We start from the raw sequence: 27,083 nt of genomic DNA on the forward strand, positions 1-27,083 counted from the left end.
GCATTTTGTCCTGACCCTCAATTCTTGGCGATTTCCCAGGTGCTAATTTCCCAGCCTTTTATTTTTATTATTATTATTTTTTTCTTTGCGGTACGCGGGCCTCTCACTGCTGCGGCCTCTCCCGTCGCGGAGCACAGGCTCCGGACGCGCAGGCTCAGCGGCCATGGCTCACGGGCCCAGCCGCTCTGCGGCACGTGGGATCCTCCCGGACCGGGGCACGAACCCGCGTCCCCTGCATCGGCAGGCGGACTCTCAACCACTGCGCCACCAGGGAAACCCCTTCCCAGCCTTTTGAGATCTCATTTTGCCCTCTCGACCTCAACTAATTTCCCTGGCCTCCGACCTACTGCTACGTTAACACTTACAACTCTGTGCTCTGCTTTTCTGGTCCAAACTACTTGCCTCGTCCTCACAACCTTCTCGTTGTGAAGTAGGACAGGCAGAGCCACTTTCTCTCTAGGGCTCAAATAACTTTGTAGAAAATCTTGCTCCCAACCCTAGTGGCACTCAGAGATAGCAGGAAGAAAAGAGAAAACTAAAGAGTTTTCTATGTGTGTTTTTTTTTTTTTTTTCAAGATTTACATACAACTAGTCTGGGTCTATTTAGTGCCGAGACAAAGAAATATACTGAGTTTTACTGTCTGAGGATAAGAATGTTTTATAGCCTAGTTACCACAATATCAACTGTGCTCTTTTGAATGCTATCAATGCCATCAGGAATATCTAAAGAATGTCACTGTGTCCTGTTTAATCAGACTACAAACAGTTTGACCACAACCAAAATGGTTAATATACAGATGTTTTGGTACTTCATATGGAAAGCATCAATTATCTGGAAATTTCACACTTCTGGGCAACTTCCTCTTTCTCCTAAATATGATCAATATGTGCAGTTACTGTAATAAAAGTAGATGAAGTAGAGCACTTGGAAAGTAGTCTTTTCGATAACTTCAAAATGAACCCAATTTGTCTCAACAGTCCTGGTGAAAATCCTTTGAAAATGCATTAGTCCATTCTTGTCCTGCACATGGAGTCTTTGAAAATAATCCACTTTTTGTTTTATAACTCAAAATCTTACTGGACCACAAGGTTATCTGAACATCAGTTTTCACTTAACTAGAATACAGATATGAAAGAAAGTCATAGGAGTTGCTTCGAATGTTTTTTGATTTTTAAAAAAATTTCATGATGACACTTTATTTTTCTATCCTTGATGTCATTTTCTAACAAGCAAAGTGCAGACAATGTACAGTTAGTTGAGGTTCCTGCTATGTTCCAGTGTGATTAATCAAGGTTTTGCTATAAAATAATCCATTTTTCATGCATAGAGGCATCTCTAATTTAGCCTTATTTCTTTTACAAGGTTGGAGGGAAAATGTGAGCCCATACATTTATCTGAAATACAATTAGAATAATGGAAACATCTATATATGCTTAGCATTAAAGACTGTAAAATGGACAATTAAGAGCTATCCCAGATTAATACTATTAAAATGTCATGAGTGGGCTTCCCTGGTGGCGCAGTGGTTGAGAGTCCACCTGCCAATGCTGGGGACACGGGTTCGTGCCCCGGTCTGGGAAGATCCCACAGCGGCTGGGCCCGTGAGCCATGGCTGCTGAGCCTGCACGTCCGGAGCCTGTGCTCCGCAACGGGAGAGGCCACAACAGTGAGAGGCCCATGTACCGCAAAAAAAAAAAAAAATGTCATGAGTAATATAGGCCTGGCCATCTGATTTATCATTTATCATTACTATATAACTTACTCAGAGGCTATGTAATGAGGAGGGAAGCTAAATTAACACAGCTATGGATTCTTATGTAGAGGAGAAAAAAAGCTCTCAGATTAGACTGCTCCTCAGTAAGGATTTCAACTGTCTCGTATGTGATTTATCAGAATGGTAGCTTGGGGTTCTGTTCAGCATAGGCTATGTCAATAGCAGCTGCAGAAGTGTGAATGGCCAGTCTTGAAGGTTACGATGCTATGAAGAAATTGTTTGGTAGAAAGTGTACAGGGCTGAACTGGTTGCACACATCCAACTGGTAACTGCTTTACCTGATTTTTTCAGGCAAAAGTTCTGGGAATTATTATATATGTAGTTGTGTGAAATGGCAAAACTCTGGATCTAAAACTAATCAATTGAAATAACTCCTTTTGAAGCACACATTCAGAGAACCATGGGGATTCTTGACTCAGGCAACACCGAGAGTTGTATTTAACACAGTAGGGCACCCAAACCTTTGAGGCCAGCTTGTTAGGTTTTATTCTGTGAGAACCTGGGGACTCTAAGCACAGGGTCCACACAGAACTGTACTTAGGTTGTGTGTGGCCTGGATAGTGCATGGGGGCTGTCATGGGTTGTCATGTATTGACCACCCATGTTTCAACCAAAGTTAACTCCCCTTGTATCTATGCCAGTGGTTCTGAGCACACTCAGCAACGCCTGGAAAAGCTTGTACAATCAGAACGCTGTGTCCCAGCCCCAAATTTGCTGATTCAGTAGATCTGCGGTGGGTTGGGAGAATCTGCCTATCTGACAAGTTCCAAGATGCTGTGGATCTGGGGACCACACTTTGAAAGCCACCCGATTCTATTGTATATCTTGGGTCACCTAATAAGAATCTATTTGAAGAAAGCATTCTAAATCTAAAAAGATCAAGCTATAAGTTAAAAATGTTGGAAACACTCATATTAGTAAAGTCTCTCTAGCATGCCTATTTTCCCTTTTTATACCCTTTCTCTGAAGTCCCTGGTACTTGAACACTTCTGGCTGTCAAAGACACGCAGGTGTGCAAACTAGTTTATTCAGTCTTATTTACTTGTGTTCATCTTCCCTCCTACCCCCGCTCCTTCCCTCCTCCATGTAGTCACAACTTAATATACTGTAGACACCAGGCTAGGAGCTATGCATTTTAATAAGACTAAGCCCTTGAGAAGTTTGCAATTTGAAATGTAAACTCAGCACCTGATGACCAGCATGAGAGGTACTTCAACAGAACTTTCCTCACACTGTTTGCCAAGGAATAATTAATTTTTCCTAGGAGTATGAATAAATGTTTCATTTGAGAGATAATATTTGAAGTGATTCTTAAAGAATGAGTGAATTTTCTTCCAGTCAGGAAGAAAAATGGTGTTTCAGGTGAGGAAAATGACTTCAAGAGAATATGCTTAGAAATTTCTGAACGTCTGACAGAGCTGGAAGGAGGTAAGGAAAATAGAGCTTGTTGGAGACCTTGTGTTCTCGCCGTATTGACATAGTGGGTTGTCACTTTAGGAAGACAGAAGCCCTGTGAGGGCTGGGATGGTGATTCATAATCTTTCTTTTTTTTTTTTTTTTTTTTTTTTGCGGTACACGGGCCTCTCACTGTTGTGGCCTCTCCCATTGCGGAGCACAGGCTCCATAAGCGCAGGCTCAGCGGCCATGGCTCACGGGCCCAGCCGCTCCACGGCATGTGGGGTCCTCCCGGACTGGGGCACGAACCCGTGTCCCCTGCATCGGCAGGCGGACTCTCAACCACTGCGCCACCAGGGAAGCCCCATACTCTTTCTTAAATGTGTTCCCAATAGCCAGGCTCTTCCCTGGCCCAACCCCATAGAAATTCAGATTTATTTGTCTGTGGTGGAGCTTAGCCCCAGGGCTTTGATGAAGCTCCCCAGGTTACTCTAACATGCAGCCACTATGAAATCCCTCTTGATTGTGAACTATTTTATAAGCACTCATATTGGGTGACATATATGGAGAACTGAACTGAGTTTGTTGTCCAGTATTCTTACTAGGTGTAAACACCTTTTGTCTATTGAAGTGCATGTGCTTCTCCCCTTCGACTCCAACTGTTGCCAACCAAACCACCTTGGATCATGACTGTGATCCCCCAGAGTCTCCAAGACCCTATTCATGGATGAGGGCCTGCCTAATTATGATAGACGCCTTCCTTTGCCTTTTTCTGAACCAACGTACCTTCGTACTGTGTATGTAATGCCTCTCTTAGACCATAAATCTTCTTCCTACCAAATGTTTTTTTTTTTTTTTCCCTTTCTTCCTTGCATCCTCACAACCTATCTTAACTCCTGCCACATGGGAAATACTCAATAAATATTAACTTCAATCAATGCTAAAAGGGCACGCAAAAGACATAAAGAATACAGTTGGAAAATGAAAGGAAGAATATTGAATGCATGTTTGGGACATGTATTTCTTCTTGAACATCCTGCATTCTTCCTTGCCTTGTCACCCTCTGCCACGCAGCTCCCCTTTGTCTGACCATTGGCTCCACTGTCATCCTGCCATCTTGGCTCAGCAGGATGGAGACGACCTTGCGATTATATCATACTAGGGACTCCCCTCCCCCAACACAGTTTTCTCCAGTCACTAAATTTTGTTTGTTTACTTCATTGCACTTACTAGGCCTCATCATTTGTTTCCTTATTTATAGTCTTTCTTCCATTAGATTTTAAGTGCCAAGACGTCAGAATCCAAATCACAAATATTGCGACCATTTCCTAGTCCACAGTTAGGTACCCAGAGGAGGGGATTCAATCAGTATTTGTGGAATGAATGAATGGGTAAATGAGTGAATGAATGGAAGAGGAGAGTCTGGACACTAATACAGATTCATTTCCCAGTCCTGCTAACTCAAATAAGATTTCTCCAATATATTTATTAAACAATGTTAACACTTTAGCAGCAAAAACATTCAATTAGCGAGCTATTTCACATTTAAAAAAAGATAAATCTGTATTAAATGACCTAATTCAAACTCAAAGAGGCACATGGATGTTTTTAAGTTTTTCCTGTATACCCAATTTCTTTTTTGCAAAATAAGTTGCACAATTTACTAACACGAAATTTAACCATTGATTTAAATACAGTCACTTTGTTTACTGGACCATTTATTTTGCACTCAAATCAGAATCCTAGTTTATATTTGAAAAACACGCTTTCAATTGTAGTTTTATTTCATAATCCCATAAAGATATTGTTCTTATCTGTAGGATACTGACAGCCTGGTTAATTGCTTCAAAATCAGTCCTGAGAAAAACTGATGAGAGAAATGCCATCTCTATACAAGGGAGCAGGCTACCTTGGCCCCAAGCTGACTTTCCTAACCCAGGCAGCAAGTTTGAATCATCTAGGGAGCTTTTAAAAAGAATAGAGATGCCGGGCTCCACCCTCTGAGATTTGAATTTCATTGATTTGGAGTGGAACCAAGGGATTTCTACTATCTTGAATGCTCCTGGATGATTTTCCCGTGCAGCCAAGGTTGAGAATCAATGATTTAAAGAAAGAAAAATAACTATGCTCAAGCCAAGAATGGACTGCTTGCTCTCCAGATTTTGAGAATTGCCCTGACATTGAAATCAATCGAGCCATTATGCATAAAAGGCAGAGAAATGACTGCTACTTGGGCTCTTGGTGCTGGCAACCTGAACGGGCAATGGATATGAAAGACTCGAGCTGGAGACCTGTTAAGTCTGGTGATTGGCTCAGGACTGGAACTGGCTGTGAGCAGAACAAATGAGCACCCATCCAAGTCTGGCCACCTGTCTCACTGGTCCTTAAACCTCTGTGCTAAGCCTCTGCCCAGGTCCTTCATCCCTGAAATGTCCTTCCCCCTCCTGCTATTAACAACCTGTCTCTCCTCCTGGAGCCAAACCAACCCACGATGCTCCAATGGAACCACTACGGGGCAGCTCTAGATCCTTCCCCATTCTATACTCTGAACCATATATAGTTTTTAAAATCTTGAACTGAGAAACTACTATGTGCTACGTGTTCCATTAATCATTTCATGTATTACTTCCTGTAGTTCTCATAATAATTTTTTAGCCCATCTTTACATCGCCTTATACTGTATTTAACATTTTCAATCTTTTTCTCAAGATTTTTAGAAAATCTTTTCCTCAAGATTACAAGTTCTTCAAGGTCAAGTACAATACAAAATATTTCATTGTATTAAGTCACAAGGCTAAGAGATGAAAAAGGAAGGAAGAGAAGGAAAATTGTTATAAAGAGAGTCCTTATAAGATATAAAGTGATATCTTATGTCTCATGATCATCTTTGAAGATTTGATTTATTTTCTCCATCACGTACATGTAAAACTGAGGCTCAGAGAGGTTACCTAACTAGCCTAAGGTAGGATAGAATTTGAACTCAATTTAATCATTTAATTAGTTGCTCATGGTAGAGGGAATGTTAGCCTGGTGTTTGAGGTGAGAGTGTGTTGGCAAGCTTAAGACTTACTGTCTTTTTAGTGGGGCTACCAATTAATTGCCCACTTCTGTTTCCAGAGGAAGGATAGTCATTAGCTCATCATTCCTGGTTCCTTTCTATTTCATTTCCTGCTTTCTTTGGGAGTGAAGACTGACTTACCTGATACATGGCACTTAGCTGGCTTACCTCTGACCTTCTCTCCTCTCCTTTCCTTCAGGAACTAGCTGCCTGCAGGGAACCTGCATTCTACTCTGCTTCTCCACACGACCAGTTATCTGGGGCAGGTCCCCATCAGGGGATGCTTGTGGAGTGTAGCACTGCCTGTGAACGGGTGCACACATCTGTCTAATTCTGGGGCTCAGCCTTAAGAAAGCCACAGTTGACTTACCCCTATGTCATATCCTCCAATATCAGCTTCATCAGCAAAAGTAACATTCTAGCTTCCTTCCCTGTCTTTTCTTAATTCGTGGACAATGTAAGCAAGTAAAACAGGGTGTCCTTTAATTTGGTCCCTTAAAACAATGGTTCTCCAAGTGTGGTCAGAGACCAGCAGCTTTAGTAACATCTGGGAACTTTGTAGAAATACAAGCTCTCGGTCCCCACGTCAAACCAACAATGTGTGCTTTAACAGCCCTCCAAGGGATTCTGATGCCTGCAAAAGATGAGAGGACAGGACCCTTGAGTCCTGTCTCTTTAAGCTCTGTGACGGTAGGTAACAAAGCGATGTTCTTTGCTGTGCACCTGCAGGCGCGTACAAGTGGGCGTAGGATGATTGTAGAGTTGGCACCGATGGCACAGACTGAGAGATGATGGTAGCTAGAGACGTGCCATCTATCAGTATTTTCATTCAGGCTCTGAGCAGAGTGGTTGCATGATTGTATTTTGCTTTGTTTTGTTTTCGTTTTCTTCCCTATTGCTATAGCATTTCAGTGTCTTAAAAGGTTGAGAGGCCTTCTTTTTCTTTCTACATTACAGATGGCTGAACAGTAAGAAGATCATTACCTTTCCATCGACAACCCTGAAAATGCTAAAAGGGGTGGGACCAGCACACGTTCTGGGAAAGGGGCGGCAACCCATCCTTCAGTCACAGCTGAGTTCAGCTGCGAGCAGTATAGGTTAAGGCTGTTGTTCTCAACGTGTGGATCCCAAACATCAGTATCATTTGGGAACCCCTTAAAAAATGCAAATTCCCAGCCTTGCCCCAGACTGCTGAATCACAAACTGTGGAGGTAGGATGCAGCAGCCTGAGTTTTAACAAACCTGTCAGGTAGTTCGGATGCAAACTCATATTTGAGAACCATTGCTGGGGCCTCGCTACTCCTGGCATGGTTTGACACCACAGTATGGGCATCACCTGGGAGCTTGTTAGAGATTCAGATCTCAGGCCCCATGCCAGACCTCCTGACCTATCCAGAGCCTGCATTTTAACAAAACCCCTAGGTGACTGGAAAGCTCATGAAAGTTTTAGAAGCAGCGGTGTAGAATCAAGGATGCAAATGCCGAATCATGGAACAGGAGAAGCGAACAGGATTTTAATGAGGTTTTCAGCCTAAGCTGCAAACACTGAAGTTACAAGCTGAGGAGTGACGCAGGACTAAAGCTGGGAGCCTAGGGTGCCCGTTTCTATCTAGTCGCTCTCACTACCTCCTGCTAGCCCTTCAGTCACCCCTGTCGTGTTAGTCACTTGTTTGGGTCTAGACCACTGCCTGGGACTTACTGAATCTCCATTGACTGTATGAACCTTCACTAGCCACTTTTTTTAGATCTGCATTGAATTTTCAACCAAGCTTCTTTTGGAATTCTGCTCACAGCAGTGCAGGCCTCCCAAGATGTCCACAGAAGGTCATCTCTCAGCCCAAACAGGTAGCAGCCTAGGATCAATAAGGACCATTTCAACACTGAGCATTTAAACGTGTGGCTGGAGTGTGGATAAGTAGTGGCAGAAATTGGAAAAAGGTCAGGTAGCAAGTACCAGCTTTGTAACTAGCAAAAGTGCTTGTTCATATGTGGCATTTCACAGAACCCGCAGGCTGTGTTTGATTAGTTATTAAAATTATGGTTGGTCAGTAGGGAGAATCATGATAATTGGTATAGGTCCTAGACAATCAAAAGTGTCTCCCCCAGTGGGACGAAACCTATTAAAATTCCTTATTTAAATCTCTTGGTCATTTCCACATTCTGCTCACATGCAAAATGACTTGTCCCCATCTTGGTCTCCAAGGAAGAAAGCAAACATCCTCCATTGTTCTTTGTTTGGTGCTAATTAACGTTTCCAGGAGGACTGACTTAGATGCAGCTCTGCAGACCCCCAAAGCAATCATTCCATTCAACTTCCAGATCGTAGCTTTATCTCCTTAAAGACTTAGCTTTTAATATGCAGAATGCTGAGATTATTTCAACTGGTGTTTCCAAAACTTGTAATCACACACACAAATAATCCTCAACCTTAGGGCACCAGTGCTGAGGGGAGAAAATGCTTTTGTGAAGGGAGAATCCCTTATTTCTAGTCTTAGCCTGTGCTTTGGAATAATGCGCCTTCTATTCCTGAAAGACAGCCAGCCACCAAAGACTCATTTGGTGGAATCGGTGAACTGGCATTGACCCTAATGGCTCGGAAACCTGGTGGCACATTGGAATCACCTGGGAAGGTGTTAAAACCATTAATACCTGCCTGTCCTTCCAAAATACTGACTCATCTGGTCTGAGGTGGAGCCTAGTCATCTGGTTTTTTTTTAGACAGCTTCCCAAATTCTGGTGTCATTGTGTAGATAGATTATTTTCTTCTTCTCCATTCAGCCTCCCCCATGCTTTGCCTTCATTACATCTGCGTCTTAGACTACCTGACTTCTGCTCTTTCTCCCATTACTTTCATTACAAACTTCCTTTGCTGCTCTACCCACCCAATTTCTTTCAAACACTTTAAGCTAAAACGAAAAAAAAAAAGCATATTTGATACAAAACACGGAAAAGCATAAAGGAAAAAAACCTGAAAAATAACAAATTACCCTACCCCCGAAGGATAATTATTGAGAACAGTTTTATGTATGTGTCTCTCTCTATATGTTTCCTTTACTAAAATCTGTCATACTAAATATATTTCTTTGTACCTTATTTTTTTCCCTAGCACAACAGTATGTATTCATGCCAAATAATGATGATTTTGCCACAAGCATGTTGAACGACTGAAGGTGTACCATCCTTGTATGCACGATGATTTAGTAGACTAATTCCTTGTTCTTTGGTGTTGATGTATCTTTAATATGTTTGCTTATAAAAACAGTGCTGGGACTAGTGTCTTTATTTATACATCAATGCAATCTTGTACATCTTGCATTTCTTCACCACAAGTAAAGGGTCAGTGGTCATGAGGCAGAGAAGACACTGGCAGAAACAAATACAACAGTGTATTTTTTCTGGAAGCTGAGTCTTCAAAAGGACATGGTTTGAATGCCAAGGTCTTCTGCTCAGATTGGAAAATTCCCATTGTCCTAACTGGAGAATTTTAGATGTCCAAGGTGCCTATTTCTCACAAGACCCACCAAGTGAAAAGCATTTTGCAAGCAGTTTCTGTCTCTTTATAGCTGTGCTTCCCAAACAATCCTGGTGAAGGGCCGGCTTTTTGCTTGTTTCATTTTGTTTTACATCCAATTTTTCATGGATATATACTTCTGTAAAATAGTATAAAAATGCATTTCTAGAAAAATGAAATAAAAATGGCATACAAAATACAAGGTCCATTTTTTTTTATTACTAGATTCAAGAGTCAGAAAATTTCTTTGACAAATTGCCGTAAATATTCTAAGAGCTTACTCTTAATCTCTGCACTCAATTTCATAGCAGGCCAGTAACTAACAGCTTACAGCTCAGCACTGATGGACCCTAACTTGAGTGGCACTGGTTGAAAGGAAATTCTCCAGGAGATGCATTAGCCAAACAAGATAATCCAGTGTTTGAGTGGGGGGAAAAGGTTTCCCTAGCAAAGCTGTGATGGAAGTGCAAAGTCAAAGTGAGTATTTTGAGTAACAGTGGAAAATCCAAGCGAGACATAGTAGTCGTGAACGATACTAAAAACATACAAGGCTGGGAAGTTCACGATCTGCAGTTGCAGTGATCCAGAGAAGAGAGCACAGACTCTGCCCAAGTATGCATGCAAACTCATAAAGCATTCCACATTTTTCCAAAAATGTTCTATGTCTTGACCTAGCAATGATTTTACGGATTTTCACCTTAGAATCATTTCTTAAAATGTACTCATAACTTTTATGTAGTTCTGTCCATATATCCTATAATTTAAAAATGCTACACAGGGACTTGCCTGGTGGCATAGTGGTTAAGAATCTGCCTGCCAATGCAGGGGACACAGGTTTGATTCCTGGTCTGGGAAGATCCCACATGCGGCAGAGCAACTAAGCCCACATGCCACTACTACTGAGCCTGTGCTCTAGAGCCCACGAGGCACAATTACTGAGCCAGTGTGCCACAACTACTGAGCCCACATGCCACAACTACTGAAGCCCGCACACCTAGAGCCTGTGCGCCACAACGAAGAGTAGCCCCCGCTCACCGCAACCAGAGAAACCCTGTGCGCAGCAACGAAGACCCAACACAGCCAAAAATAAATTAATTAATTAATTAAAAAAAAAATGCTACGTGTACACCTATATGCTAATGCTTGCTGTGAGGCTGTAAATGACAAGTACTTCTATATCCACATAATTGAATGCAGCTAAGTGATGCAAAATGTACACTGTTGGTGACAGGTACACTCATATTCAAAAAGTATAGTATTTGTGTCTAAAATTCCTTTCAACAGCCCTTAAATAAAGGATCTCATACTTATCACCCTTACAAAGGACAAAGGACTGATAAAAACAAAGACAGACCAAAGACTCATTCTTACTTGTGAAGGACATAGTTTATTATTCTTAAAGGGAAGTTGTCAGGTAAGATGCATCCTAAAGGAATAATGCTGGGTGTGTGTGACTACCATCTAAACGCCAGGGAGTGGGGATGGGAAAATGTGTTCTTACGACCCTCCCACCATCCCTCTCATATTTATATCTCAGTTGCCTAATGAGAGAAAGAGGGAACACCCCTTCACTTAACCTTCACCCTGTGATGCCATAACAAATCATTCAAAACTATTTACTATTTATTTTTTACACTTTTTAATTGAAGTACAATTGACCTACAACACTTTGGTAGTCCCAGGTGCACAGCATAGTGGTTTGATATTTCTATACATTACAGAATGGTCAGCAGGATAAGTCTAGTTACCCTCTGTCACCATACAAAGATATGACAATATTATTGAGTATATTCCCCATGCTGTAATTTCATCTCCGTGACTCATTTATTTCGTACCTCTTAATTTCCCTCATCTATTTCACTCATCCCTGAGCCCTCATTCCTCTGGCAGCCACCTGTTCGTTCACTGTATCCAGAGTCTGTTTCTGTTTTGTTATGTTTGTTCACTCGTTTTGATTTTTAGATTCCACATATAAGTGAAATCAGATGGAATTTGTCTTTTTTTGTCTGATTTATTTTATTTATCATAATACCCTCTAGGCCCATCCATGTTGCCTCATAGTAAGACTTCAATCTTTTTCATGGCTGAGTAATATGCCATTATATATGTATACCACATCTTCTTTATCCATCCACCTATCAATGGACACTTAGGTTGCTTCCATATCTTGGCAATTTTAAATAATGCTGCCATGAATATAGGAGTCCATATATCTTTTCAAGTTACTGCTTTTATTTTCTTTGGAAAAATACCCAGAAGTGGAATTGCTGGATCATATGGCCTCATAACTAACTATATGATATTTAGAGTGTATTCTCACTAAGAATATATACATGTATGTATATAAACACATATAGATTGTGATTAGCTTAGGAAGTCTCTTTTATGTTTCAACTTGAGTTTCAGGAACAATGTTTCATTGGTGAGTTCAGCTTGGCTTTTCTAATTTTTACCCATTTTATGTTTAAATGATGAGGGGGCATGAAGCAGCTGGAGAAAGATAAGGGCACCTTTTTTTTTAATGACCCTCATACACGTTCCCATTTTTATTTTGTCATTGGAAAACTCCTAGAGCAGTTTGCTTTGCTTCCTTGTTCAAAGTTCTAAACAGAAATGTCTCTCCTGGCTCCTTTGGGGTTTGCTCTTCAAATACAGAAAAGGAGGGTAGAAGCTCTGGACACTTTCTCTAGCATCATTCTCACGCCCGTCCTCCACAGCTTTCTGGAAGCCTTTGTCTTCTCTGCACTCAGAACAGGCTCCAGAGACATCAAATTCGGTCTCACAGGCTTCTCTCTCCTGAGGAGAGATTGTTCATGGCTACATTCTGTAGTTATGGGCAGATCATTTATCCATTTGGGGCTTTAGTTCCCTCAGTTCTTTGACTAATTTTTAAATTCTCTTTTAAAATTGTTAAATATATATGTATGTATGTGTGTATATATATATATATATATATATGTATGTATATATATGTATATCGATTTTTCTGCCCTAGGAGCAGAGGAAGGAAGGAAAAAAAGAAAGACTGATAACAGGGTCAGAGCAAAAGAATGAGTGAATTAAATGTACTTGGCTCAGCAGAAATAGAACCCAGTGGATAAAGCCAAAGAGGACTCTGCTCTTTGAAGCCCTGGGACATCTACTGAGCTGTGTGTCACTACGGTTATTTTTATTGACATTTCACAAGACATTTGAGCAAAGGATCAGAACAAGAGAAAATAGAATGAGAGGAGGGAAAGAGAAAAGAAATAGACACTGGGGACGAATGACAGTTGGCCAGTTCTCTTTGGTCAATTTCCTGCTGGTGAGAAATAAAGGGAGAGACATAAAGAAAAGGAAAGATAAAGGGAGATTGCAGAGGGAGACCGCACAGAAGTCGTCAAGGAACTGACAGCCAGCACATTGTCAGGGGCTCCCCACCCGGCTAGTCACCAGTGAGAAGTCCACAGTGCTTCTAAACCAAGGATTGCAAACCAATTGCTTTGACAGACCAATGGGTAATATAAATAAGTGAAGCTGGCTCAGCATGAGACAAGAAGGAATGATAGAAACTGTGTGAACAGAGAAGCATATCTCCCACGTGAAGAGATGAGATACTACCAACCGGCTGCAGGTATCACCTGAACAGCCAGGTCAGCAAGCCCAGTGTTACCACATCTTCTGATAGTTCAAGAAAAACCCCGTATCAGAATACTGATTTTCATTCTGATTTTCAAAACATTATTTAGTTTCTGTGGACACTTGTCTTTGTCACTAACTGTAAAGGAAAAGGGAAAGCAGGACAGAAAAATGGAAATTAATCCTCACATTAATTCTCCTTCCATAGAGTCAATATTGGCTTCTGTTTTTTCATTTGTTTTTCATATATGGACATTTGCTTATGGAGATTGAAAAATTCCTAAAGGGCAGTCACCATGCCATACATTTCCTTATGTTCTATATGCACTCACCTACACAGACTACAGTTCAGGTCTGATTAAAACATTCTGTGATTGAATTAAAATAATCTGGTCATGCGTTCCTTTTCTTTTCCTCTCCCTAGTGGAACAAAACCAAATCCATTATTGCCTAGTTTTATGTGGCAGCCTTTGGTCAAGAAAGTAGAAACTGCTGGTATGAAGCAGATGTATCCTTCCTCCATGTTTTTCTTTTAAAAATGCAGATTCCCAAGCCTCTAATTCAAGTCTTTGAAATTTCAGAAACTGTTTCCAATACACCCCAGAAAGGAATAGCAAGGTGAGCTAATTCCATTTCTGAAATTTACCTCAATACCAGGCATTCTCGATCAGGGGGTCAGCAAATGTTTTCTGTAAAGGTCCAGAGAGTGACTGTTTTAGGTTTTAGAGCCATATGATTGAGTTGCTCAACTCTGCCCTTGTAGCACAAAAGCAACTAGAGACAAAATGATGAGACTGTTCCATAGTAACTGTACAGAAACAGGCAGCCACAGTTTGTCCATCCTTCCCCTACATGAAAAATCCTTTTCTTTCTTTTGGCCGCCCCATGCGGCTTACGGGATCTTAGTTCCCCGACCAGGGACTGAACCCCGGACCCTCGGCAGTGAAGAAAGCCCGGAGTCCTAACCACTGGACGGCCAGGGAATTCCCAAGAAACATCTTTTCTTAGCTTGCATTCTCTGGATAACTGCTTCTATTTCAAATTTATTTTCCAGTGGAGACAGTTCTCTTTAACATTTTCTCCTACTTCCTGCTCAGAACTGCCCCTTCCTGTCCACCACGTGCCAATCTTAGGACAGGCCATTCCCACTGCTGGTTCAATTACAATTCAGTCTTCACTGATTTTGTCTCTTTTGATTGTTGAAAATAGAGACCCATTGTTGAAAATAGCTTCTCTATTTTCAACAATGGGTCTCTATTTCTGTCACCTCCCATGCCTCCAATAGACTCTACTTAGATATACTAACATGTTTTTGCAAGTGAAGCTATCAACTTGTCACTCTGTTCAAACATCTTCTTTGACTCTCTGTTGCCTACAGAAATGTTCAGACTCGAAAGCAAGCATGACGGTCATTAGACCTCTCCAACTTATGTGCATATCCAATTGTCAATCTCTGTGTATCCTATGCTCAGTCAACCCGTAATCTTTACAGCGTTCTGTGCTTTGATTGAACCAGTCCATCTATGGACCCTAACTCTGGTTAAATGTCAGTTTGCTTCAAGACCAGTTCAAATGCTACAATCTCCAGGAAGCATCCTAGGTTCCCCTTGGCCAGAGGTAGCCTTTCCTCCATCTGTAGTCTAAAACTTGGTGTCTTGCGTAGACTATTTATTACCTTCAGCCTTAAACTACCTGAGGACAAGATCAAAATTCTATCACCACCACCACCAAGACCTAGACCAGCAATCCTACTCACAGGAGACATCATTATCAAAAGCTAATATTTATCAAGCACCTGCTATATGGTACAATAAAACTTCCATGTTTTACACATAAGTATTAAATCATTTAATCCTTACAACCACATTTTTACAGATGAGCAAACCAAAATGATTGTATAGTATTTATTTTATAGATGAGGAAGCAGACACCTTGCAGGGCTGACACCCAAACCCACCAGGAAAGCTTGGGAGCCTGAACTCTTAGCTTCTGCACTGGACCATCTCTCAGTACACTTTTACAGGATTTACATTTTGCAGAATTTGGAATATATCTTGGTTCTTTTCACTTACAGAGGTTGTAATAATTGCATCTATGCTTTACTGACATCTCCTTGGTCAGAATTATGATGTTTTTGATATTGAATGCATTTGTTCAGAAACAAACCCCCCAGAAATAGAATTATTGCTGAAAACTACAATGTGTTCTACTTGATTATTGCTAAAATAGTTACTTTTCCCCCAAGATTTAAAAATCTCCCCTTGCCTGTTTTTACCCCTATTCTTAACAAGTAAAATTAACATTTTCCATTTTCATCCAATCGTCAGGTTTAGATATGAAAAACAAAAACTTTTAAATATTAAAGCAAATTTCACTCTTCTGTGGTCCTCTCCTGTTCATCTATAAACTCACAGCATGGTATTGCTCTTTTCCTGAAGAGGGGTAGGGAATCACTAGTAAGTATCCTAAGAAGCCATGTACGATATAAACATGGGTTGGATTTTATGAAGTTTCTCAAATCAAATATGCTGAGGTTTCTGGCAATAGTAACTCATCTGTATTTGATGCGTCATGCTTTGGCACAGACACCACAAGAGCAAGCCTCAAAGTAAAGTCCACTGGAAGAATCAGTGCGCTTACCTTGCTCTGTGTGTCACTGGACTGAGTAAGTCGGGTTTCAGATATTTTTTCAGGGGCCAAAAGAATCTTACCCTTTGGTGGTGGCGACATCTCTCTTTTCCTTCCTTACCCTTTGGCCTTGGCTGCTTATACCTCAGATTCTCCTTTTATACTCCAGTATGTACAAAGAGGGGTCCAGAATTAATAATGGGTGAGAAGGGGATGCTGACCAGCAGTATATCAGTTTCCTAAGGCTGCTGTAACAAAGGAGTACAGACTGAGTGGCTTAAAACAACAGAAATTTATTCTCACACAATTCTGGAGGAGAATGTCCAAAAACAAGGTTCTGCAGGGCAATGCTTTCTCAAGCCTCTAGGGGAGGGTCATTCCTTGTCTCTTCCTCTTCCTGGTGGCCTGGTTGTCCTTGGCTTATGGCAGCGTAACTCCCATCTCTGCCTGTCTTCACATGACCATCTTCTCCCTGTGTGTCTCTTTCTTCACCTGGTGTTCTCCTCTTGTCATAAGAACATGAGTCATGTTTTTTTTTTTGTTTGTTTGTTTGTTTGTTTGTTTTGCGGTACGCGGGCCTCTCACTGTTGTGGCCTCTCCCATTGCGGAGCACAGGCTCCGGAAGCGCAGGCTCAGCAGCCATGGCTCACGGGCCCAGCCGCTCCGCAGCATGTGGGATCTTCCCAGACCGGGGCACGAACCCGTGTCCCCTGCATCGGCAGGCAGACTCTCAACCACTGCGCCACCAGGGAAGCCCCCCCACGAGTCATGTTTGATTCAGGTATACCCTAATCAAGTTGGGCTTGATCGCATCTTCAAAGACTCTTTTTCCCAATAAGGTCTCATTAACAGGTATTGGGGATTGGGATTTCAACATACTTTTTACATTTGTGGGTGGTGGCACAATTCAACATATAACAAAGGTTTAGATACCTCTCCCTGCTTTGTTCCTGCTCCCATAGGCCAAGGTGACGAACAGAGGCTGGACTGTCCTTCAGGAATTTGGAGGAAGAGATCCTAGTCATCACTACTCCTTTCCCCTTGACACTCTCTCTTATAGCCTTCAACGCCAGTGGTGCTCTGCACCTCTACTTCTCTCCTGGCCTTTGCCACTGCCCAGAAATCACCTTGGACTGCAAGAATAATTATGGAAAGGGACTCAGATTATCCTTTTTCCTTCTGATAGCTCAATGCTCCTCTATTGTGCTAGGATCAGGTAAAAAATGCTGGGAAGTATTGGTAGACAGAGGAGTACAGGCTTTATGATCTTGGAAAATTGGATTCCTATCCAAATCCTCTATTTATAAGCTCAATAATTCTTCTGTATTTGAGCTTCAGGTTCTTTACAACAGAAAAATAAAGATGAGATCACATTATAGAATTATGGTAATGATAAAAAAAAGTCACAATATACAAAGCACTTGGTATCCAGATATCCCTTAGCAACTTAACTTTTTAATTTGAAACTCTGAGTAATTTTTTTGAAAAATTTGAAACTCTGAACATTTTTTAAAATTTGAATTATGCAAGATGATCAGATTCTATGGTGTCATGAAGTCTTATGCAGTACTAGCCCATGAAGGAAATGAACTTTATGTTTAAACAACTGACCTTAGACCAGACTTTTGGAAAACAACCTGACTGCTCCTTGGATAAAGGTTCAAATTAATTTATGGCAAGCCTATTACCAGAGTCTGTCTCTGCCTGCAACATCATGCCTTCAAAAATATGCTGTATTTCCCTTAAATCTATCATTTAGCTTATTTGGTTGTAGGCAATAGAAATGTATTCTAGCTTAAGAGTGAAAAATAAATTTACTGGAAGGAAGAGCGTAGCCCACAGAATCAGAGGATTTGTTGAACAACGAGATCACAGAAAGGATAGGAACACGGTATCACTGAATATTTAGGCAGCAAGAAGTGATGTACAACCAAGCCCTCACGATGGTTAAATAACCTGGTACCATTTTGGCTCGAGACACATATTTTGAGAAGAGATAGTCTGATTGAGCTAGCCCCTCCCATCCCTTATCCAAGGAATGCAGGACCTTAGTTTGACAGTCTCAATAGGACTGCATGAATTGGAGAAGTGCTCCCAAACTAAGTGTTTTCACTAGGGGAACGTAAATGAATGCCTGGCAGGTAAAAGGGCAGATGTCTACTATGTTGTCATTTTAAGAACGGAGATTTACCTTGACTTTCAGTTGTCATTCATACAATTAATCATGTGTATCAATTGAATGAATGATGGCTTCCCTTGTTCCTAAGAGGACTTAGGAATAGGTGGAAAAGGGAGTGAAAGGGATGTTAGGAAAGAAGATGTTTAGATTTATACCTAAGGGATGTTTAGATTTACACCTAAATCTGTCAAAGAATTTCTCTTCTGAAAATCCCTTTATTTTGATTAGTGTACATTTTCCTAACATACAAAAAACCTTTTGTAGCGTGGCGACCATTTATCAGATGCCAACAAAGGATTAAGTTACTTTGATGTTTTAATCCTGCTGACAAACTGAGACCCTGAAACCTCAAACGAGGAAAACAGGGAAACTAAACAGGGGGTGAGTTGCAGAGGAGACTGTATTTCTAAGGACAGGAGAAATGTAGGAGATCTCTGTCTTGCCTTGGGATAGGTGACAGATTCGGGGGTGAGCTCCTGGGTTTCCACATGACACGCTGAGCATCTCACACATGTGGAAAGAAGACCAGACTCAGAGGAGAAGAGAAAAAAGAATAGTGGAGAGATTCCGGGCAATTATCACAAGCACTAATGAGTCTGCCTGCCTCCCCATCAGAGGCCATGGATGTGTGCTTCATGGATATAGTATCCACAAAAGGGCCAGGTGTTACTGGGCAGTTACCTGTCCTTTTCCTTATCCATCTAAGTCCATCTCAATGTTCTACCCCACATTTTTGCTCTCTTCATTTCTCAGATAAGGAAACAGAGGTTCAGAAAAATGAACTCATCCCTCTGTCCATACAGATAAGCAGCTCTTGAACAGTGATTCTAACACAAATCATCTAGCTCAAGTTCCCCTTTTAACCCTGTGCTGTGTAACCATACTCTTCCCAGTCTTTATTTTTTTCCACTAAGGGTAGAATAAACAGTTTGTCCCTTATGAAATCATTTAAGCAATCAGCTGACAAGCTATGTGTTTTGGGGGTGTACCATAGCAGTGAGAGGTAGAGCAGCAGGTAAGGAGCTTCCCAGCCTTCTTACAACCATCCACGTAGGCAGCCTTCTCATACATGAGCAAAAGTCTTTAGCTATGATTGCTGTTTGAATTCTTACTATGTGCCATGCACTTTGTTGAGTGCTTTTACATATTTTATCTCATTCTATTCCCACAACATCTTTGTCAGGTAAATAAAGCAATCTGTGTCCTATAACTAAGGACATAGGCTTAAGTGTTTTGCCCAAGGTCACATAGCTAGTCCTTGACAGGGCTGAGAGCAGAACCCATGTCACTTGATTCCTAGTCTCATGCCTTTAGCACTGCCCCATGCTGTCCTTTGGGGCTTCAGTAATTGCAAGTCACCATGTGAGTTTCTTGGAAGCCCATCTTCTGAAATAAGAACACACTGATCTCCTGAGATGGGAATAAGGATGACACCTACTGATTCTATCTCTCCACTGTTTCTCTTTGAAGTCTTACAGATTTCCTTTTCCATCAAGTTTTGTTTACAAATAGGGCTCAGGAAAGGCTGGAGGGATGTTTGTCAGGCAGATTTCTCTCTACTGCAGAAATGTTAGTCTTTTCACAGACCACTGCATCCTTCCTTAAAAAATCGTAGTAAACTAAAAGATGTGTTCTGGGACCAGACTGATGGAGGAGACACCTGTACACATTCTTAAATCAGACCCAAGTTCAAATCACAGCTCAAGTCCCTCCACCTAGGTCAGGTGAGGACAAGATCTTACTGAAATTTCCCTGTCCATGGAGACTTGTCTGACTAAATGCCCATGAGTTGAGTTAGATGAGCAGGAAACAACTAACATCTAGCATATCATAAGCACCTATCCTAGTCACCACTATGAGCAGAAAATAATACACTTTTGGTTTCTTTTTTCAGTTTGCAACAGTTCCTATAGACCATAACCATTTCTTTTCTACTATTTCCGATTTATTGCACATTTCTTGCTTTTGCTAATCACTGTAGATGGAAACAATTATGAAAGGTATGTTCATACAGGCTTCCATGTTCTTTGTAATACTTAACATAATAACGGTGCACTTCGCAAGAGCTCGGCAAACACTTAATGATGGGAAGACTGACTCACTAGATAGTCATCTAGTCTGAGTTATTGCTAAATATAACCCTGAAAATTCTGTAAGAGTGTCTCAAGGCCAGACTCTTTCTAAACCATGACATGAATCTAGGTGATCAGAAACATAGGCAAACCATTAAAATGTTTAGGCTTTATTTTCTCAGTTTGCACCATGTATCACATTAGCCAAAAGCAAGAGGAAAACTGGATGATCTTTGCAAATCATTTAAGTCCCCACTTCTGTCCAGCTAAAATAAGGGGGAGAGTAAGCTTGACTCAAATTATCGCCTTGGCTGGTTTTGGAAATTTCATTATTCCAATAATTAACTGCAAAGTTCTCTGGTGTTGTAGACTTTGTCTTTCATGAAATCAAACATTCAATTTCATTTTCTTTTTCTTAATAGTACCCAATTAATTGGCACCATTAAAATATGTTCAACTGACTTTTGCCAGGATGTTTTGTCCTGTATAATGCTCATTCATTCATTCACTCATTCATTTATTCATTCATCCAGTCATCAGGTGTTTATTGAAGAGTGAAAATAAGTGAGGTACCAGTCTAGGCAGTGGAGACACAGGAAAATATAACTGTTTTCGCACTTGTGATATTCAAAATTTGGCCGAACACACAGATAGACTTATAATATTACATAATTGGGAGGAGGCATAAGCATGCTTATAGTAGGAAGAGGAAACCAGGGGAAGGAGGTGTGTGATATTGCTTAGAGAGGAGATAGTTGGAAATGCAAAATCCTAGAGGAAGTAGAAAACGGTGGAGTTCTGGGAATAGTTGAAGGAAATTTGGGAAGGATCTGAGATATTTCTTCCCACACTGGAGGGGAGAAATAAGTATATGGGTAGAACTAGAAAGGTTTTGGGAGGTAGCTATATATGTAGGAGTAAACCTTGAGAAAATCCCCTCTTAAAGTCCTAAGGGCCCCTAATAAACTCTCTCGTTAACTCTCTAGTCATCTATCTTATAAAAACTAATTAACAGGGCTTCCCTGGTGGCGCAGTGGTTGAGAGTCCGCCTGCCGATGCAGTGGACACGGGTTCGTGCCCCGGTCCGGGAAGATCCCACATGCCGTGGAGCGGCTAGGCCCGTGAGCCATGGTCACTGGGCCTGCGCATCCGGAGCCTGTGCTCCGCAACGGGAGAGGCCACAACAGTGAAAGGCCCGCGTACCGCAAAAAAAAAAAAAAAAAAAAAAACTAATTAAACTGTAACTTGTGAGTCATATTTGTGTGCTCCTTTCTCAGAAATTCAGATTTTATATTTGGCAACTCAAATGCCTAGAGAGTTCCCCTTAGAAGGTCTCATGAAAGATTATGAAAGAACCAGGATATCTCCCCCTTTGATGGTGATGCCAACTTATAAGTAAAATCCCCTGTAACCCTCACGAAAAGCTGATTTGCTTGAATGTTAATAATAATAATAAAACCTCATAAGCAGAGGGACGGAACCAATGATCATCGGTATGTGTTTTACATCTTAGAATATAGAATGAAGAAACAGTGAAAACTGTCTGAAAGATTTTTACATTATCTGGAGTCTTGAACATTTTGGTCCCTTGCTTATTCTAAGGATTCCAAAATAGGGCTAGCCCGGTGGAAAAAAATTCACCCCTGCCTTTTGCAAGCACTGAAAACTCTCTGGTCTCCAGGCTTGGAAATGTGATCAAACTGGATGTCATTACTGTAACAGTTCTATATTTTTTTTCTGGGCTCTTTTTCTTTTGGTGGTGTTGTTTTTGGATAACAATAAACACAAATGCAATGATAAACTTTTAAGGACTGAATTGTGTCTTTTCAAAATCCGTATGTGGAAACCCTAACCTCTAGTGCCTCGGATTGTGACTCTATTTGGAGACTGGGCCTTTGGGGGGTAATTAAGTTAAAATGAGCCAATCTGACTGATGTCCTTGGAAGAAGAGGAAGCGATACCAGGGACGGGAATGCACAGAGAAAAAGCCATGTGAGGACAAAGGGAGAAGACAGCCATCTACAGGCCAAGGAGAGAGGCCACAGAAGAAATCAGACCTGCTGACATTGACGTTGGACTTCCATCCTCCAGAAACGTGAGAACATAAATTTCTGTTGTTTAAGCCACACAGTCTATGGTATCTTGTTATGATGTTATGACAGCTCTAGCAAAGTAACGCGTGTGCCATGCCACAAAGATCAGGACTTCTATCTGCTCCAACTAATAGCAAAAATTGAGAGGGATGTGCGGACACAGGGCGGGAAGGGGAGGGTGAGACGAATTGGGAGATTAGGATTGACATATATACACTACCCTGCATAAAATAGATAGCTAGGAGGAACATGCTATACAGCACAGGAAGCTCAGCTTGGGGCTCTGTGACAACGTAGATGGATGGGAAGGTGGAGGGGAGGGTTGGAGGGGAGGTCCAAGAAGGAGGGTATATAGGTATACATATAGCTGATTCACGTCATTGTACAGCAGAAACTAACACAACATTGTAAAGCAATTATACTCCAATAAAAATAAAATAAATATTTTCAAAGATCTTCTTAGACATTTTCCTGTGATAATCCTTCCTGCATCTGAGAAGAAATTGGCTAAATAAACTAATATTCCTAAAGTGTGGTACCACGAGGCTTTGTCCACTTTATCCATTTGTCTACTTTATCCATTTATTTAATAATTTATATAACTTCTGTCTATGAAAGGAAGTGGAAGCACACAGATCTTTCTCTGGAATGATGATTTGGCTACTCCGTAGCAATTCTATGTGAAAAGAACAAAAGCTAGCCTTTCTGGCCCTAAAGGGGAAAATACAAGTTGTTACCAGATGTCATTACTATCAATTACCTAAAATATAAAGGAGAGGTTCAGACAGCCTCCTGCGATTTCTGGTGAAAGGAGTGACCACATCATATCTGCAAGGCTCTACCATGGATGTACTTTATTTCCTCTCCCTATCGGTCCCTCCTGAGGATGGAAGTCTTATCAGCTCAGACCTTTGAAACAAAAGAACAGAACTGCTCTAGCAAAAGGCTGAGAAACCATGGCTGGAAACAGATGCTATTATTTGATATTACTATGAGTAAGACATAAAGAGATCTTCATTTTCACTGACTTCTGTCTCTTCTCATTATGTTCTAAATGTTTTGATAAAGAACCAGTTAATTCATTTGAACCTGGCAAACAGAAGGACATGATTACTAATCTTAGTTGAAGACCCAGCACTAAGTAGGAACTGTAAGCAGCCACTGAGGTGGACGAGAGATGCAACAGCACAGTGTCTGCAGAGGAGTGGAGAAGGTTTGAGATGGTTGTTATGAAGCAAAAGAGATGGGGCCAGAAAACAAGCGAAAAGATTGCCAAACTGAAGAGGGTCCGAGTGAAGTTGGGAGCAAAATTTGTAGTGACTCTGAGGCAACCTTAAGACTTCCCCACCACCTACCTTTAAGCAGTCACCAAGACTTGCCCTTTCTACTGTCTTAATAGCTCTCCAGTGTGTGGCCTTCTCTGCTTTCCAGCTGCCACTAACTAGTTCAGGCCATCTTCTCCTCTAGGGTGGAGGCAGTGGTCCAGCAGGTAAGAGCCCAAACTGAGTTCATATCCTGATTATAACACTTACCAGCTGTGTGACCTTGGGCAAGTTACTTAAACTTCCTAACAGTAATTTTTCTTATCTATGCAATTAGGATACTACTAGTATAACCTACCTTATAGCATTATTATAAAGATTAAATAGAATTGACGTAAAATTCTTGGCAGATAAACTTATTATTCTTATCATATAGGACTGTACTGAAAAAGAAATGAAACAAGAATAATTCAGACATTCTTCCTTCAAGCTTTGCCTCTTTTCAATCCATAGTATATCCTGTAGCCAGAATGAGCTTTCTAAAATACAGATTATACTGAGTCACTCTTCTACTTAAGACCATTAACTGGCTCACCATCAACATAAATAATGAACTTCTTGATAATGTAAACAGAATCCTTCTTGACCTGGCTCCAGCTTAAGTCTCTAACAAGATCTTTCCTATTCCATTCTCCCCTAGTCTCTCTACTTTGTGCAGGAGCCATATTAATCCATTTGGTTCATCAAATTTGTGTTCTTCCTTCCTTTTGAAATTTAACAAGTGCCACTGACTTTGCTGCAAACCCTTCTCCTTCCGTCTCTCATTCCCTTAGCCTGAGACTCAGTATAGAGACTACTTCCTTGAGGGAGCCTTCCCTGACCTCAGTATGAAGGGCAGCTGTCCCTCTAAGGCACCATAGCCCACTCCCTCCCCCCTCATTGCACATCCCACACTGCTGACTTGTGGTTGCCTGTTACACTGGCTGCTGCTTTCTCTGTTGGAATGTAAACTTCAGGAGGTCTAGGACCAAACACTCTGGCATTCCAAGGTTCTGGCACCGAGGAACACTCAACCATGATATCTATTATTAGGAAGAGTAGCACTACAGTGCTGATAATCAGTGACAAAAAGACAAAGGACCGGGGAATTCCCTGGAGGTCCAATCGTTAGGACTCCGAGCTTTCACTCCTAAGGGCACGGGTTCAATCCCTGGTGAGGGATCTAAGATCCCGAAAGCCAAGTGGCATGGCCAAAAAAAAAAAAAACACAAAAGATGAAAAGACAAATACTGTAGGATTTCACTCGTATGTGGAATCTAAAAACAAACAAACAAACAAACAAAATAAAACAAAAACAAAGTCATAGATACAGAGGTCAGACTAGTGGTTACCAGAGGGGAAGGGAGTTTGGGGGGGGCGGGCTAGTGAAACATGTGAAGGAGCCCATCTGCACGGTGACGGATGCTTACCAGACGTGTGGTGGTGATCCCTTTGTACATAGATGTCAAATTATGACATAGTACACCTGAAACTTACATAATGAAACACATACATAAATAAAAAGACAAAGGTATGCTTGGAAACTTGATTGTCCTTACCTAAATCCGAAGAAATGATATTAAGATACCTCAAAAAATGAATGATATTACGATGCCTCAAAAAAGAAAGTGTCGACTGTGGGGGGAAGTGGAGCACAGAACATGGAAAAACCAGTCAGAGAAGCGGAATACATTCTGCTCAGAGGTAATAATGCTGTGACTCGAAAACTCAATTAGCAGGTTTGTCTCACAGTCTATCTTCACAGTGGAGATGGGGGCATTAGGATGCTAAACTCCTCAGCTAATTTTTTATGATTGGATATTATGTTCACCAAGCACGTTTCTAATTTTAATTTAACTCTCCCTTGCATTCTCCAAGAAGACTAGGTATGTACATGCGGATCACTTAACAGACTCTCTGGCTGGCTCTTTACTTCTGCTGCACACAGCAAACTGGAAAAAAAAAAAAATTGGCATGGTAGGTGATATTGATGTGAACTTCTTGTGGGTTTGGTTAAAAAGAGACTGCCTGAGGGACTGATCAAGTCTGGATGCCATGCCAAAATGCACTTCATGGATCTGTGAAGTTAAAATGGAGCCTTGGACATTTGTGGCCACAACAGAGGACTGTCCCTCCTTGCGGCCCCCTGAGGTGGCCAGCCACCGTTTTGGGTGTTTTGTCTGTGGTTGGGTTATTTTACCTAATGGAATAATGGTCCCATTACCTGCCATCTACTGTAAAACCACACAATTAATTAATAAAACAGAAATGAATTTTTCCGAACTAGATTTTAGTCGATCCCCATTAAAAAGGCAAAATTACTTCTTCTTCCCAGAGTCTCTATGCTTTTTAAGTGTAATTGACTTTTCACCTCCAGCTTTTTTTTTTTTTTTTTTGGACCATCAGCTTGCATTATACTTTTATTATGCATTTGTTCTCTCTGAGAACAATTAAAAATCATTTTCAAAATTTTCTTTCTCATTGTATTGAGGAATAAGTTGTAAGCATTTCTGATAGAGAAAATTACTTTAAACATAGTTATTTTTTCTGAAGATTTCCATGCTATTGGAAGGTAGGCAGAAATTCAAAAGATGTAAGGGAAAAACCTCATATCTTCCTACATTTCTCACTGACTGTTCCAGTCCATTTTTAGGGGGTTGCTTTCTTTCAGGTTATCTTTTTAGGCCCACCCTTATTATTCAAGCTTATTTATGGTTAGAGCTATACATAAGAACACATAATTGGTAAATCCTACAGCAAGGTATTGTTTGAGGACTTGCTCCACATTTTGAAATATGACTGATAACAGTAGTCTCAACACCAACACCTTCAGTTCTCAAAGTTGAGTGTACACCAGAATCACCTAGAAGGCTTAGAAAACCCAGATTTCTGGACCCTAAGCCTAGAACTTCTGATCAGTTGGTCTGAGGCAGGGCTGGAAAATTAGCATTTCTTACAAATTACCAGGTGATTTTGATGCTGCAGATCTGGGGACCATACTTTGGGCTTTTATTTTTTTATGTCTAATGGAAAGAAATTTAGCCAAAGGCCCAAAACTGTCCAGAGCCTCCTTCTTCTGGCTCCACTGCATCCTTGGAGGTGAAAGTTATCCAAAACTGGGTCGCTATTTCAAACCCCAAAATGTGCTTGGAGGTTTTAGGGGTGCATTTCACCAATAATTATTTCATTTGTAGCAATAAACTTCTAGCTGCTGCTTATAAACTACAATATGGCTTATTCTCTCTGCAGGTTTCCTTCGAGCTGTCATCTAAGTCTATTCAGTAAGCAGTGCTGCCACCTTCTGATTTTCAATTGAAAACATATATTAAAAAGTTTTACTCTTTGAATGTATTCAAATACTCAGCAAATATTTATTTGAACATTCTCTGCTTCATGAATTCTTTTTCTCCCTTGGGTTTCTTATTTCAAATGCCTCTTATTGTTTCTTGTTAG

At 41.0% G+C, this 27,083-nt stretch overlaps 1 protein-coding gene across 14 annotated transcripts in view; it reads right to left on the reverse strand.

Annotated features, from left to right (window-relative positions):
- The window catches only part of DPP10 (dipeptidyl peptidase like 10), a 1,578,941-nt gene that overhangs the window by 980,725 nt on the left and 571,133 nt on the right, over positions 1-27,083 (reverse strand). The window lies entirely within an intron of this gene.

Source organism: Stenella coeruleoalba (assembly GCF_951394435.1).
Source record: "Stenella coeruleoalba genome assembly, chromosome: 6".
In the NCBI taxonomy this organism is placed as follows: Eukaryota; Metazoa; Chordata; class Mammalia; order Artiodactyla; family Delphinidae; genus Stenella; species Stenella coeruleoalba.